The sequence below is a fragment of the Scyliorhinus torazame genome, chromosome 4 (genome assembly GCF_047496885.1).
Source record: "Scyliorhinus torazame isolate Kashiwa2021f chromosome 4, sScyTor2.1, whole genome shotgun sequence".
Classification (NCBI taxonomy): domain Eukaryota; kingdom Metazoa; phylum Chordata; class Chondrichthyes; order Carcharhiniformes; family Scyliorhinidae; genus Scyliorhinus; species Scyliorhinus torazame.
The window spans coordinates 140,969,394-140,984,943 of NC_092710.1; the positions used below are offsets into that span (position 1 = coordinate 140,969,394).

The 15,550-nt window shown below is 45.8% G+C and overlaps 1 protein-coding gene across 2 annotated transcripts in view; it reads right to left on the bottom strand.

Moving 5' to 3' along the window:
- pxdn (peroxidasin) overlaps nt 1-15,550 on the bottom strand; it is a 331,411-nt gene that overhangs the window by 183,703 nt on the left and 132,158 nt on the right. The gene's annotated exons all lie outside the window — the stretch shown is intronic.

Sequence of the window (15,550 nt, forward strand, 5' to 3'; positions counted from 1 at the left end):
TAAGCAGCCTTGATAAGCTGCTGCAGTGCATCATGTACATGTTACACCATGCTGTGATTGTGCATCAGTGGTGGAGGGAAATAATTATTGTAGATTAGCAAAGAGAAAATGCTGGAAAATCTCAGCAGGCCTGGCAGCATCTGTAGGGAGAGAAAAGAGCTAATGTTTCGAGTCCGATGACTCTTTGTCAAAGCTGGACATGCACATCACTGGCAAGACCAGGATTTGATGCTCATCCCTAACTCCCCTGGAGAAGCTGGTGGTGAGCTGTATTTTTGATTTCATGCAGTCCATGTGGTGCATGTGCACCCGTCAAGAAGGGAGTTCCAGAATTTTGGACTCTATGTCCAGTCACATAACCATTATACTTTGACTCTTTCATACTATATGATTGCCTCAAATAACAGAGTGCTTGAGCTGGTAATGCTGTTAGCTCAGTTGGCAGGACAGCTGGTTCATGATGCAGAGTGAGACCAACAGCGTGGGTTTAATTCCCATACCGACTGAGGTTAGTCATGAAGGTGCCGCCTTCTCAACCTTGCCCCTCGCCTGAGATGTGGTGGCCCTCAAGTTAAATCACCACTCGTCAACTCTCTCTCTCAAAGGGGAGATCATTCTCTAGTCCTGTGGCAACTTTCATTTCACCTCATTTCAATGCTGTAATATAAACCTTCTGGAACAGAGATTGCACTCCAAGCTTATGACCAGAATTAAGCTGTCATCAAAGCCATATTCACTCAGGAAAAAGATAATGTTGTGGAGGAGAATGCTGAGAACCAGGCTATTAGAATAGATGGCATTGAGGTACGTAGGGAAGAGGTGTTGGCAATTCTGGACAGGCTGAAAATAGATAAGTCCCCGGGGCCTGATGGGATTTATCCTAGGATTCTCTGGGAGGCCAGGGAAGAGATTGCTGAGCCTTTGGCTTTGATTTTTATGTCATCATTGGCTACAGGAATAGTGCCAGAGGACTGGAGGATAGCAAATGTGGTCCCTTTGTTCAAAAAGGGGAGCAGAGACAACCCCGGCAACTATAGACCAGTGAGCCTCACGTCTGTAGTGGGTAAAGTCTTGGAGGGGATTATAAGAGACAAGATTTATAATCATCTAGATAGGAATAATATGATCAGGGATAGTCAGCATGGCTTTGTAAAGGGTAGGTCATGCCTCACAAACCTTATCGAGTTCTTTGAGAAGGTGACTGAACGGGTTGACGAGGGTAGAGCAGTTGATGTGGTGTATATGGATTTCAGTAAAGCGTTTGATAAGGTTCCCCACAGTAGGCTATTGCAGAAAATACGAAGGCTGGAGATTGAGGGTGATTTAGAGATGTGGATCAGAAATTGGCTAGCTGAAAGAAGACAGAGGGTGGTGGTTGATGGGAAATGTTCAGAATGGAGTTCAGTTACAAGTGGCGTACCACAAGGATCTGTTCTGGGGCGGTTGCTGTTTGTCATTTTTATCAATGACCTAGAGGAAGGCGCAGAAGGGTGGGTGAGTAAATTTGCAGACGACACTAAAGTCGGTGGTGTTGTCGACAGTGAGGAAGGAAGGATGTAGCAGGTTACAGAGGGACATAGATAAGCTGCAGAGCTGGGCTGAGAGGTGGCAAATGGAGTTTAATGTAGAGAAGTGTGAGGTGATTCACTTTGGAAGAAATAACAGGGATGCGGAATATTTGGCTAATGGTAAAGTTCTTGGAAGTGTGGATGAGCAGAGGGATCTAGGTGTCCATGTACATAGATCCCTGAAAGTTGCCACCCAGGTTGATAGGGTTGTGAAGAAGGCCTATGGAGTGTTGGCCGTTATTGGTAGAGGGATTGAGTTCCGGAGTCGGGAGGTCATGTTGCAGCTGTACAGAACTCTGGTACGGCCGCATTTGGAGTATTGTGTACAGTTCTGGTCACCACATTATAGGAAGGACGTGGAGGCTTTGGAGCGGGTGCAGAGGAGATTTACCAGGATGTTGCCTGGTATGGAGGGAAAATCTTATGAGGAAAGGCTGATGGACTGGAGGTTGTTTTCGTTGGAGAGAAGAAGGTTAAGAGGAGACTTAATAAGAGGCATACAAAATGATCAGGGGGTTAGATAGGGTGGACAGTGAGAGCCTTCTCCCGCGGATGGAAATGGCTGGCACGAGGGGTCATAGCTTTAAACTGAGGGGTAATAGATATAGGACAGAGGTCAGAGGTAGGTTCTTTACGCAAAGAGTGGTGAGGCCGTGGAATGCCCTACCGGCAACAGTAGTGAACTCGCCAACATTGAGGGCATTTAAAAGTTTATTGGATAAGCATATGGATGATAATGGCATAGTGTAGGTTAGATGGCTTTTGTTTTGGTGCAACATCGTGGGCCGAAGGGCCTGTACTGCGCTGTATCGTTCTATGTTCTATATTATATTCGGTTAACAATATCTGGCATCTAGTCTGCCAATCTGAGTCTGGCTATTTTTAGCATTTATACTTTTTTAAAAAAATTGTGCTTGGAATGTGAGCACCACTGGCCAGGCCGGCAGTAATTACCACTCCCCAACTGCTTATGAGACATTAGAGTTTGATACAACTGAGAGGCTTGCTCGTCCATTTCAGAGTCAACCACATTGCTGTAAAGGGACACATGAGGCAAGTATGGCAGATTTTACCCTCCATAAGGATATGACCAAATGGTGGACTGTGGGGGGAAACCAGAGCACCCGGAGGAAGCCCACTCAGACACGGGGAAAAAGTGCAAACTCCACGCAGACAGTTACCCAAGGTTGGAATTGAACCTGTGTCCCTGGCACTGTGAGGCAGCAGTGCTAACCACTGTGCCATCGTGCTAGCCTTGGGTTTTTCCAAGTCCAGTACCAAGGCAGCAGATGAGTTAATGTAAACTGAGTATCCAATAATGTAAATAACTATGCAAGTAGTCACAATTGAACACGTACAGCCTATGGTGTCACTCTACCCCACTGTTACAATCTCTGTAGAGACCAATAACATTTAAAAAGTTAATTCCAATTTCCAGTGGCAAATTAGAAGAGTTGACAAGATTTCAAGCCTCACCACTTTTATTGTAACAAACTAAAAACAATTTTAACTAAACACTACTTCAGTAGGCAACTTAAACTCTAAATTACACAAATGTTTCACCGTTTAACTTTTAAAATGATCACAATTCCCTTCCATGGTTTCCTTTAAGTGGACACTTCATTCTCTAGGCACTACAAAGCTATTTTCAGCTCCTGATGACTTGCTTCCTTTTCCCTTTTCAGCTGGCTAATCTAATTTTTGAACTGAATTTCATGGTGAGGTTTACCATGGAGATCTCCCTCTCTAGCTGAACTAGGTGAATCGTGCTGCCTCGTTTAAATCCTCAAGAGTTTGTTTTTTTAAATTCTTTCATTGGCGTGTGTGATACTGGCTAGGCCAGCATCCCTTGCACATTCCCAATTGCCTTCAAGAAGGTGGTGGTTAGCCACTTTCATGAGCAGCTGCAAGCCATGTGGTGTGCAAGCCTAAGTGCAAGCCTAAGTGCACTTGACAGTGTTATTAGAAAGGGAGTTTCAGGACTGAAAGAACGGTGATATAGTTCCAAGTGAGAATGCTGTGGGGCTTGGAAGGGACGTGCAGGCCATGATGTTTCAAGCATCTGCAACACTTGTCTTTTAAAGTGGGAAAATTCACGTATTTTGAAGATGCTGTCAAAGGAGCCTGCCTAAATCACTGAAACACATCTTGTAGATGGTGCACATCGCTGTTACTGTGCGATGGTGGTACAGGGAGTGAATGCTGATAGAATCATAGAATTCACAGTGCAGAAGGAGGCCATTTGGCCCATCGAGTCTGCACTGGCCCTTAGAAAGAGCAGCTACTTAAGCCCACGCCTCCATCCTGACGCCGTAACCTAGTAACCTCAGCTAACCTTTTAGACACTAAGGGGCAATTTAGCATGGCCAATCCACCTAACCTGCACATCTTTGGACTGATGGCAGTGGATGGGGTGCCGATCAAATGGGCTGCATTGTCCTGGGTGGTGTCAAGTTTAAGAGTGCTGTTGGACCTGCAGGAAAGTGGAAAATATTCCAGCACACTCAACTTGTGGCTTGTAAATCATGAATATCCATTTCTAACCCAACAATTAAGAACTAGCATCAGCTTTTGCTGACTGTGGATATTTTCTTCCAGTCCGGTAAAGTTAAATATTTGGGGAGGGATGCTCTGTCCTGCCACACAAGTTTTCTGGTGCAGCGCGCCCCTGCCGGCATGGGATCCTCCATCCCAGCAGCTGGCCAATGGAGTTTCCCAATGTGGGCACCCCCATGCTGTCAGGTAATCCGCTGGTGTGAGTGCGCTGCCAGCGAAGCGGAGGATCCCGCCGATAGGAAATCCAGCCCCTGGTCTCTTCAAACCGGGCATGGGCATAGTTCAACTGGCTATCTCTCTCTTTCTGCTGTTGCTCTCTCAGATTCTTGTAGACCTATCTCTGAGATTCAGAGACATCTTCACAAAGCCCCGTAAGCCGATATTTCAATGGCTTTCTATGCCTGCTCACAAGTTCGTAACATACAAGAGCAAAATGAGGCTATTCAGCCCATCGAGTCTGCTCCGCCATTCTATCATGGCTGATACGATCCTTATCTGCTACCTACAATGCTACAGACCAAGAGCTGGATTGCAAAACCAGCCAGAGCATCTCTTCCCTAGAACACATGACCTAGTAGCAGGAGTAGGCAATTTTGCCTCCTAAGCTTAATCATGGCTGATCCCATCCTGTACTCAACTCCATCGTCCTGCCCGTTCTCCATAACCCTTCAATCCATTACCAGTTAAAAATCTATCTAACTCCTTCTTAAATTTACTCAGTGTCCCTGCATCCACCGCACTCTGGGGTAGCGAATTCCACAGATGCACAACCCTTTTGGAGAAGAGTTTCTCCTCAAATCGGTTTTAAATTTGCTACCACTTATTCTAAGATTATGACCTCTCGTTCTAGAATGCCCCACAGGGGAAGCATCAGCTCCACGTCTACTTTATCCATACCTTTTAGCATCTTGTATACCTCTCTTAAGTGGCCATCTCCAAGTCAATGAGAATCATTTCGGCCTTGCATCCAGGTCAAAATGCTGACTAGTAATCTTCTTAAAACCCCATTTGGAATCAAATATATAGTGTAAAATATAATTGTGTACACAACTTGAGAATCCCAACACCTCCCTGTGGGACTTCGAACAGTCTCCCACAGCCATCGTGGCTGCCCTTGCCATATTTCACAAGTATGAACACTTTGTACCTGCTTCCCAGTAAAACAACTTAAAGCCCCCTTTAATCCTTAACAATCAAACAAACCAGGTTTATTCTCGGTAGAATTCAGAAATGGTCACATGACCGTTTTATACCTCAATTTTACTCCAAATTAAAGAGACTGTCCCAAAACATAACAATCCGATAAACTTTGTTTTTGTAAAGCCACACGGTAATTATCTCAGCAATGAAGAAGCAGAGAACAGCTCTTCATGTTTGAAGCAAAGATTTAATAGCATTTTATAATTCAAGAAGTGTGGGACTTTACACATTTTGAACAGTTCATTACAAATTCATGGGTTGTACTGCCCACTGTATCTAGTGCTAGAAATTCTTAAAGAAATTAACCAGAGCTAGTTGCTCCTTCATTTAACCAATTATCATTTCAAATATTTGCATCAGCAGTAAAAGAGCACACATTCCTGCACTGTTATACCAAATATTGTGTGATTGAACACACCTTTCACATCAGTGTTGTACATGCTACTAAGTAAACACAGCACTGAGAAAAAAATGCAAACTGCTTTTTTAAAAAAAAATACAACAAGCCTGATTTACAATAAGGACTCTTCGGTTTCTCCTGATGTGATTCAGACTAACTAGGCCTAATCTACTTTAAACACCACTGTAAACTGGTGCTTCGGAACAAAATGTAAAGATAGTGCACAAAATATGCACCCAATTTAGTGCAACTTTATGATGTATTTGGGAAACAAAACAACTGATACCTGTAACAGCTCTTCCAAATGTTGAAGTTGTCAAATTTCACTTGGTAATTACAAGTATCACATCTTCCCAATTGCAGTTTTCAAATTATGAAGACCAATTTCTAGACAAACAATTAAGAAACCAGCATCAACTTTCACTGCCTCTCACTTACTTTCTGTAGTCTGAATAACTACTTAAAGAACAAGAGCAAACAATAAACTGAAAGTGATGTGGTTGGAGAACAAAAGGCATCGCAGAGGAACAAAAAGATACTCATCTAATATAGTCGCTGAAAGTAAGCGCACAAGTACAGCAGGCAGTAAAGAAGGCAAAAGTCATGTTGGCCTTCATAGCAAGAGGATTTGAGTATAGGAATTGGGAAGTTTTACTGCAATTGTATAGGACATGGGTGAGGCCACACCTGGAGTATTGTGTGCAGTTTTGGTGTCCTTATCTGAGGAAGGATAATAATAATAAAAATAATCATTATTATTACTTGTGTCACAGGTAGACTTACATCAACAATGAAGTTACGGTGAAAATACCCCAGTCGCCACACTATGGTGCGTGTTCGGGTACACTGAGAAAGAATTCAGAAATCCAATTCACCTAACAAACACGTCTTTCTGGACTTGTGGGAGGAAACCGGAGCGCCCGGAGGAAACCCACGCAGGCATGAGGAGAGCATGCAGACTCCGCACAGAGTGACCCAAGCCGGGAATCAAACCCAGGTCCTGGCACTGTGAAATAACAGTGCTAACCATTGTTCTACCATGCCACAATGTTCTTGCTATGGAGGGAGCGCAGTGAAAGTTTACCAGGCTGTTTCCTGGGATGGCAGAAATGTCATATGAGGAGAGACTAAGTCGGTTAGGATTATATTCAATTGAGTTTAGAAGAGTGAGAAGGGAAGATCGCATAGAAACTTAGAAAATTCTAACAGGATTAGACAGAGTATATTCAGAAAGAATGTTTCAATGGTGGGGGAGTCCAGAACTAGGGGTCATAGTTTGAGGATAAGGGGTAAATGTTTGAGGACTGAGGGGAGGAGAAATGTCTTCACTCAGAGAGTGGTGAATCTGTGGAATTCACTACCACAGAAAGTAGTTGAGGCTAAACATTATGTAATTTCAAGGAAGAGTTCGATATAGCTCTTGGTGCTAAAGGGACCAAGGAATATTGGGGTGTTGCTGGATAAGGGTATTGATCTTGATGATCAGCCATGATCACAATGAATTGCGGAGCAGGCTCGAACGTCTGGATAACCTCCTCCTTCTTCTATTTTTATGTATATGGGAAGTGGTTTTCGAAGACAGTCTGTTTGAGCCATTTGCAGGGGAGAGGGAAAGGGATGTGGGAACTTACGAGGATTATGGAAAACTGCAGCAAGACAGAGGATAACAGAGTGTCAGATAGACAATAATATATATATTTTTTAATGTCACAAGTAGGCTTACATTAACACTGCAATGAAGTTACTGTGAAAATACCCTAGTCGCCACATTCCAACGCTTGTTCGGGTACATGGAGGTAGAATTCAGAATATCCAATTCACCTAACAAGCACGCCTTTTGGGACTTACGGGAGGAAACCGGAGCACCCAGAGGAAAACCACACAGACACGGGGAGAATATGCAGACTCCGCACAGAGTGACCCAAGCTGAGAATCGAACCCGGACGCCTGGCCCTGTGAAGCAACAGTGCTAACCTCTATGCTACCGTACAGCTCTTGATGGTGGATACTGTCGAATGTAGAAAATGCTGGATACATTTTGGAAATATAGGGAAAGAAAATAAATTTGCAGTGTTAAATAATGTTGCGAGGGATGAGTGTTGTTGTGATGGAGAGACATTCAAGCTCCCAAACCCCAGCGCACTCTTCTTCCCCCATCACCCCCACCCCATCCCACAATCACACTCTAGTGGAAATGGTTGATGGAAGATCTGACAACAGTTTGCAAGATAATGAAGGATTATGATGAAGTTAATAGTGACAGATTGTTTCCACTGGTCGATGAGTTGGCAACGAATGTACACCAGTTGAAGGTCATTACAAAGAGAGGAAGTATAGCGAGAAAAAAAAGCTTCAAACACAGGATGGTTAGCACATGGAATTCTCTATCACAGTTGGTTGCTGAAGCATAGTCCATAAATAATTTTAATTCACTTAACCAGCTGGAAAATTGAATTCTGCATGGTATTTTACACATGGGCAAAGTTTCTTTGTAACTAGATTTAACACATTGCAGACAGCAGTGTTTAAGTCTATTGCCACCACTTCACACATTACAAGCTAAGACCAGTATAACCATTCTACAAACCATGGCCAGGATTCTCTGACCCCGCGTCGGGTCGGAGAATCGCCAGGAGGGGGGTGCGCGGGAATCGCGCCACCCCGCCTTGAAGCCAGCTCGCCGATCCTCTGACGCCGATTTTCGGACGTCTGCGGGATCGCCACCGCGCCGGTCGCGGGCCACTGAAAGCGGCACCCCACGGCGATTTTCCGGGCCTCAACCGGTCAAGTGCCTGCCAAGTTCGGCCGCGTCCCGCCGGCGTGAGTTACGTATGATCCTACCCGGCGTGACCTGGGCATTCTGTCTACGGGGGCTGTCCTGGTGTGTGTGTGTGTGTGTGTGTGTGTGTGTGTGTGTGTATGTGTGTGGGGGGGGGGGGGGGGGGGGGGGAAGAGAGAGGTGGGCCATCTGACCCCGGGGGGGGGGGGCTCCACGGTTGCCTGGCCCGCGATCGAGACCTACCAATCGGCAGGCGGGCTGGTTCTGTGGGGGCATAACCGACCCCGGGAGGGGGAGGGAGGGCCCTCCACGGTGGCCTGGCTCATGATCGGGGCTTACCGATCGGCAGACGGGCTGGTTCTGTGGGAGCCTATGTTCCTCCACTCCGGGCCCCTGTAAGGCTCTGCTATTTTGCCCGGGGGCTGGCGCAGAGACAGGAACCCACGCGCATGCGCGGACTCGCGCTGGCCGTAGCACGCATGCACGAGTTCGCACCAGCCGTCCACGCCAGCTGGAGCAGCGGAGACCACTCCGGCATTGACCTAGCCCCCTAGGAAGGGGTGAATACCTGACAATCGAGGACCGTTGACGCCGGAGTGGTCCGCGCCGCTTTTCACACTGGCGTCAGAACTTGGCTGCGGGATTGGAGAACCCCGGCCCTTGTGTCCCAAATTAAGGGCTGCATCAAAATGTGTATATTTCAGTCATTGATTATATTGTTGTCCCAATAAACTACTTAACATCTATGAATATTCCACACAATGTAACAAATAATGAAGGAGTGTCAGAAGGTGGGATGTTGTGTTGCGCAAAGATCAATGCTGAAATGACAGATGCTCACAATTTTACATTAATGGTTTGGAATTAAAAACAGATTCTAAAATTGTGGATGGCACTAAATTGGGGCAATAGTCAATACTGAGGTGTACTCAAGAATACATGAATAAATTTGCAGAATGGGCAAATAATTGACAATGAAGTACATACAACATGGATAAAAGTAAAGGAGTACATTTTGGTACAAATAATAGGACGGTCACCAATTACTTGGAAGGTGCAAATATAGGTGGATCAGAGAATCATAGAATCTAACCCTTCAGCCCAAATTGGTCCATGCCAACCAAAAAGCCCATCTAATCAAACCCATTTTGCCTGCATTTAGACCATATCCCTCCAAACCTTTCCTGTCCATGTATCTGTCCAAATGCCCTTTAAATGTAGTCAATGCCCCTGCCTCACCCACTTCCTCCTGCAGCTCATTCCACATATGTACCACCCTCTGAGTAAAAAATGTGCTCCTCGGGTTCCCATTAATTTTTTCCCTTCTTAACTTAAACTTATGCCCTCTAGTTCTCGACTCCACCAACTCTGGGGAAAAGACTGAGTGCATTCACCCTATCCATGCCTCTCATTATCTTATACACTTCTATAAATCACCCCTACATTCCAAAGAAAACAGTCCTCGCCTGTCCAATCTCTCCCTATAACTCAGTCCCTTGAGTCCTGGTAGCATCCTTATCAATCTCTTCTACACCCTCTCCAGTGTAATAACATCTGTCCGATAGCACGGCAACCAAAACTGAACTCAATACTCCAGGTGAGGGCTCACCAACGTCCTGTACAACTGCAACATAACTTTTCAACTTCTATACTCAATGCCCTGACTGATGAAGGCCAGCATGCCAAAAGCCTTAGAATAAAGGAATCTCAGAATACAAATGCGTCAAACACTAAAAAGACTAGCACAGCTTTATTAATAGAGCAAAATAAAATTGAAAAGTAGGAAAGTGGAGCTGAACTTTTATTGAACCTTGACCTCATTTAAGAGGACTGTGGACAGCTCTGATCGCCATATCATAAAAAGGATATACAGGCACTGGAAAAGTGCAGAGAAGATTTACATGGGTGATACCAGGAATGTGCGGATACACATCAGCAAAAGACCAAGAGACTGGGTTCTTTTGTTCTTGAAAAAAGGGTGAGAGGTGACCTTAAAGAGGTCTTTAGAATTATGAAATGTTTTGTGGCACTGGCTATAGAGATATTTCCTATTTTAGGAAGAGGATAACTAGAGGCCATCAATAAATGACCAAGAGATTCAATGTATTTCTTTCTCCTGAGTGCTGAGTATTTGGAACATGCTACCAAAGCGAGTGATGAAGCAAATAGTATAGATCTATTGAAGGGAGCCTAGACAAGCACGTCAGGGAGAAGAGAATAGATATTATTCCAAATGAAATGGGTGGAATTTTCCACTCTTGCCACCAGCAGAAACCATGATGGGCAGGGTCACTTAACTTGGCAGAAAGGCAAAAAAAAAGTTTCCCAAAGATAAACTGTTAGAATTTTGTTCTCCTGACTTTCAAGGCAGATCGAGCATCCCGATGAACCGTGTAAAGACCTCATTTACATGTATTAGCATCTTATGCATGTCCATCCCGGCTAATGTAGCACTTTAATTCGTTCACATGACCATTGAGGTATCGATAATACAGTCTGCCGGCAACCCTGCCTTAATAATGGTTCTCATTCAGAAGAGGAGAAAGAGCCTACTGCAGGTCGGCACAGGGCTAAGAAGAGCAAGCGCCTGTGCAGCAAGGTTAAGAGGTTGGCGAACATGGACCGTTGCAATGCCAGGAGTATCGCAGGTGTTTTTCATATCTAGATATGAGCTAAAGGCAATGCCAGATGCACCATAGTATGGGTGGCACGGTAGAACAGTGATTAGCTCTTTTGCTTCACAGCGCCAGGGACCCGGGTTTGATTCCCGGCTTGGGTCACTCTCTGAGTCTGCATGTTCTCCCTGTGTCTGCATGGGTTTCCTCCTGGTGCTCCGTTTTCCTTCCACAAGTCCCGAAAGATGTGCTTATTAAGGGAATTGGACATTCTGAATTTTGTGGCGACTAGGGGATTTTCACAGTAACTTCAATGCAGTGTTAATGTAAGCCTACTTGTGACACTAATAAAAATTATTATTAGTATTTTGTGGGATGTGGCTGCTCATATCTGCCAACTTGTCCAGTATGAGCTGTGGCTGCAAGGACTCTGTAGGAATAGCGCAGAGCACCTCTTCTGCAAAAGTTCATGTTTGTCTGGGTTCCCTTTAGAAATGGCAGCAAGACTTTCAACCCCATGAGGTAACAGCAGAACAGGTGACTTTCTGCCACAAAATTCAGCAAGCTTCTCATTGATGCATAATAAACGAGCTGAAAGCAGAAGATCGCACAAGCTCATCCACCCCAGAACTTCCCCACTCACCACTGCAGCCATCTGGGATGGCCACTTACAACCAGGAACAGAGAAACTCGCAAAGCCTAGCGGGTAAAATGGACAAAGCAAGACTCAGGCAGGCTCAGAGCCTGAAATGTATATTTATAAGCAAGGAGTCCAGACGATATCGAAACTCCGACCAATTAGCATTTTGATGGACCGATTAGCATTTGATGGCCCATCTTCACCAAGACAAAGGACTGGTACTAGAGCGACCGGTACAGTCCCAGACATTTCGGCGCCACTCCCTGTTCAAGGGAAGCCATATGTTCGTCCTCTCTTGGACCTGGTGCCCCGGCTACGTCCGTTTCCAAGTGCAACATCACCAGAAGCAAGTTCAAGTTCAACGCTCGCTACCAGACGGATGAGCCTAGCTGAGCAGCAGTTACTTCTCCAGACTCAATAGATCCAGAATCGAACGGCGGCCACTGTTCCTCTGACCGAAGCCGGGTGCCTGAAGTTAAGTACAGGTTGTCTTAGTCGATAGGTGTAGTTAACTAGTAGATTATGGTGCATGAGTAATTGTGTGTAAATAAAGTATCCTTGACCTTGAACTAACTAACTGGAGGCCAACAGCGAACCCAAGCAGACTACCAATGAACCGGAACAGCAGACTGAAAGATCTGCGGTGCGGCAACCGAAGAGGAAAGAGTCGAATTGGACCACTCCGGAAGGCCGCTGCCTTAGACTCGACATGTATGCTCAAGCCGTCAGGAGTCGCGTCAATGCCAGATTCATCAGTCGCATTCACAAGACAGCCCCGAACGTCACCCAAGCACAACGCAATGCCATCCGCGCTCTCAAGACCAACCGCAGCATCGTCATCAAACCAGCAGACAACACTGTCGTACTGAACAGAACAGACTACTGCAAAAAAGTATACCGACAACTGAACAACCAAGAACACTACAGACAGTTACCCGCAGATCCGACCAAGGAACACATCCGCCAACTTAACAGACTGATCAAGACCTTGGATCCAGATCTTCAGAGCACCCTACGTGCTCTCATCCCACGTACTCCCCGCATTGGAGATCTCTACTGCCTCCCGAAAATACATAAGGCCAACACACCAGGCCGCCCTATCGTTTCAGGCAATGGGACCCTGTGTGAGAACCTCTCTGGCTACATCGAGGGCATCTTGAAACCCATCGTACAAGGTACACCCAGCTTCTGTCGCGACACGACGGACTTCCTACAGAAACTCAGCACCCATGGACCAGTTGAACCAGGTACATTCTTCGTCACAATGGACGTCTCGGCACACTACACCAGCATCCCCATGATGACGGCATTGCTGCAACAGCCTCAGTACTCAACACCGACAACTGCCAATCTCCAGACGCAATTCTGCAACTCATCCGCTTCATTCTGGATCACAACGTCTTCACCTTCGACAACAAGTTCTTCATCCAGACGCACGGAACAGCCATGGGGACCAAATTCGCACCCCAATACGCCAACATCTTCATGCACAAGTTTGAACAGGACCTACTCACCGCACAGGACCTTCAACCGACGTTATACACCAGATACATAGATGACATTTTTTTCCTTTGGACCCACGGCGAAGAATCACTGAAACGACTACACGATGACATTAATAAGTTCCATCCAACCATCAGACTCACCATGGACTACTCTCCAAAATCAGTTGCATTCTTGGACACACTCGTCTCCATCAAGGACGGTCACCTCAGCACTTCGCTTTACCGCAAACCCACGGATAACCTCATGATGCTCCACTTCTCCAGCTTCCACCCGAAACACATTAAAGAAGCCATCCCCTATGGACAAGCGCTCCGTATACACAGGATCTGCTCAGACGAGGAGGAGCGTAACAGACATCTACAGACGTTGAATGATGCCCTCATACGAACGGGATATGGCACTCGACTCATCGATCGACAGTTCCAACGCGCCACAGCGAAAAACCGGACCGACCTCCTCAGAAGACAAACATGGGACACAACCGACAGAATACCCTTCGTAGACCAGTACTTCCCCGGAGCGGAGAAACTACGTCATCTTCTTCACAGCCTTCAACACGTCATTGATGACGATGAACATCTTGCCAAGGTCATCCCCACACCCCCACTACTTGCCTTCAAACAACCGCGCAACCTCAAACGAACCATTGTTTGCAGCAAACTACCCGGTCTTCAGAACAGTGACCTCGACACCACACAACCCTGTCATGGCAATCTCTGCAAGACGTGCCAGATCTTCGACATGGATACCACTATTACACGTGAGAACACCACCCACCAGGTACGCGGTACATACTCGTGCGACTCGGCCAACGTTGTCTACCTCATACGCTGCAGGAAAGGATGTCCCGAAGCATGGTACATTGGCGAGACCATGCAGACGCTGCGACAACGAATGAACGGACATCGCGCATCAATCACCAGGCAGGAATGTTCCCTTCCAGTCGGGGAACACTTCAGCAGTCAAGGGCATTCAGCCTCTGCTCTCCGGGTAAGCGTTCTCCAAGGCGGCCTTCAGGACCCGCGACAACGCAGAATCGCCGAGCAGAAACTTATAGCCAAGTTCCGCACACATGAGTGCGGCCTCAACCGGGACCTGGGATTCATGTCGCATTACATTCATCCCCCACCATCTGGCCTGCAAAATCCTACCAACTGTCCTGGCTTGGTACAATTCACACCTCTTTAACCTGGGGTTACCCCATCTCTGGATCTGTAAAGATTTAATCACCTGCTAATGCTCGCATTCCAAGCATTGTTTGGCATCTTTGAATTTGTCTATATATATGTTTCTGGAACAGACCTCTTCATTCACCTGAGGAAGGAGCAGCGCTCCGAAAGCTAGTGACATCGAAACAAACCTGTTGGACTTTAACCTGGTGTTGTAAGACTTCGTACTGTGATCACCCCAGTCCAACGCCGGCATCTCCACATCATAACTAACTGGTGTTTGGCTCTTTGATCAATAGCCGGTTGAACCTTGTGGTGGTATCTTTTGATACCTGGTGACTCTGAGCATTAAAATATAGATACCAAAAGAAAGGAGGGCAAACCCACTGATTGCCGTAGTTAGAGCAGACCCACGGAAAAAGCAACAGCACTAGAAAGGAAAGTTGAGCCCAGTGTTTTATAAAATTGTTATGTTTTTGGACTTAGTGTTAATTTAAGGTATAATGGGGGAACAAAGGGGGCCATTGATCTGTTCTCTATTCTGCAGACATAAAACCAGAGTGGTTTGATTGTTAAAGATTAGGGGCACTAGGTTGTTTTACTGGGAAGTACGTGTAATGTGTTCACATCTGTGCTGACAGTGGATCAACTATCAGTCTCCAAAGTCCAAAGAAAATGTTGAGAACATCGGGTTTTAATTAGTTATACTTTAAACTGTCTATTTATCTCCAAGACTGAATAGAGTAGGGTGTTTACAGAACTAATTAGCATTTCTCTCTGGATAAAAAGCCCATGTGGTGCACGTTGCCATGGAAATGGGCTTTGACAGGGGAGAATCCGGAGGGAAACATTGAAGGATCAGGTTGCAGGTATCCCTAAAATATCACTGAATGTCCTGACAAGTTACTCCATCATGAACCGGGAGAGAGAGCAAGTAGCTACAGGCTGAAAATCTCAATGGTTCACTGTGCAGGAATGCGGGTGGGAACACGTATTTGGATTGAAAAGACCAAATCTGAGGATCTGAAATAATATAGAAGATTTGCCTAGCTTGCCTCACTGTGAAAGGTAGTTCTGGGGTTTAAAGTTACCAGGCTGGGAAAGGAAAAGCATGGAA